Here is a 1,426-nt window from a genome sequence, read left to right on the forward strand (position 1 = left end):
ACCGAAACAAGTAACCATTCAGAAATCAGTTTTCTGGGCAGAGCAAAAAGTTAATGAATGCAAGAGGACTAACCTGGGATTTTTGTTTTCCATGAACGACCAGGCCAATAGCAAGTCAAAAAATTGTATTCATGTGTCAAAGGGCATCTGGAAGCAGCTGATTCAGCAGGTCAAGAGTCTTAAGTCATTGGACTCAGTTGAGGATTCAGATAAAGGACTTCATGAAAATGAGATACTTATCCACACAGGAAAGTGAAATAATTTAATTCAGAGCTATCTCTCCATTCAGCCTCAGTAATCCAACTGGAAAACAAGCAGGAGAGTTGCATCATGTTGCACATTCCATTCTGTAACCCATAGTGACTCAAAGGAATAATAAAAACAACGCAAGTCTTTCTAATATAAGTCAGTGCTCCGCCTATTTCTTCCTTTTAAAGTCACATCTTGTAAAAACATGCTTTCTGTGATAGATTGAGACAGGTCTACAGTTAATGTTTATACAGAAAAGGCTGTGCTTTTTTAAAACAGAGTTCCAAGCAGGGATGTGACAAGTATTTTGAATAGACAGCCTCCAAGTTACTTTATTTTTATCTGTGAAGGGCAGTTATTTATCCCTGAGAGCTCTTTATGTCTGCCTGAAGAGATTGCACAATTCCAGCTGCCTGCAAGTGTATCGTTATGTACATCATAACATATCAAGAATCATTTTGGCACCAGAATTGCTTTGCATGGATGTTGCTCTCTGCTGGAAGCACAGAGAACCTGAGCGCCATATTCTTTGATCAGGGCCTCTGCCATCTTATAATCTTTTTCTTCTGTCAGGGCAGTGTTAACAGACTATAGCCTAGAAGCCAGAATGCATATCTCCAAGAATCCATAATTACTTTCACTGTGAAATTTGAACTTGAATTTGTCCTGTTTGTGATCTGGGGCAGCAGACTGGTTTTTGATTGAGTGCTACACTGAGAGACTCTGTCGTCAGACATTTGTCCCCTTAGAGCTGGAGAGCACCTTTATATTGTTCATATATCCCCCTCCTAAGCCACTTTCAGCCTTTGTTTTAGTTCTGTGTAGGCTGCATGTTGGAACATGAAACAAAACATTTTCTTCATTAACGCTTCCCTTCTTACTATTGGTCTGACCCTGATGGTTATGTCATACCTGACACTTCCCACAAATTTACGGTATCAGCACATAAATCAGCATTAAGCAATAATGCTGATTTATAAAGGATGCAGCGTGCATGAAAAACATTTCTTTCCTGAACATGTCTTCTCTGAACACAAAATCTAGTTCCCTTGCGAGGGAAGATGACACTTATTTGCATTTTAAGTGAGCAGGATGGATAATGTGAAGAAGTGAATGTAGCTTGCTTTGTAATATATTAAGTGTGATTAAAAAGATACTGCCAAACACCTTCTGCCAT

At 39.1% G+C, this 1,426-nt stretch overlaps 1 protein-coding gene across 1 annotated transcript in view; it reads right to left on the reverse strand.

Annotated features, from left to right (window-relative positions):
- LOC135311881 (Y+L amino acid transporter 2-like) overlaps positions 1–307 on the reverse strand; it is a 56,970-nt gene extending 56,663 nt beyond the window's left edge. The window contains exon 1 of the mRNA XM_064442454.1: positions 74–307. The gene's annotated coding sequence lies outside the window, so the exon portion shown is untranslated. The remainder of the gene's footprint in view (positions 1–73) is intronic.
- Positions 308–1,426: the final 1,119 nt, after the last annotated feature.

This window comes from Phalacrocorax carbo, chromosome 2 (assembly GCF_963921805.1).
Source record: "Phalacrocorax carbo chromosome 2, bPhaCar2.1, whole genome shotgun sequence".
Taxonomy (NCBI): Eukaryota; Metazoa; Chordata; class Aves; order Suliformes; family Phalacrocoracidae; genus Phalacrocorax; species Phalacrocorax carbo.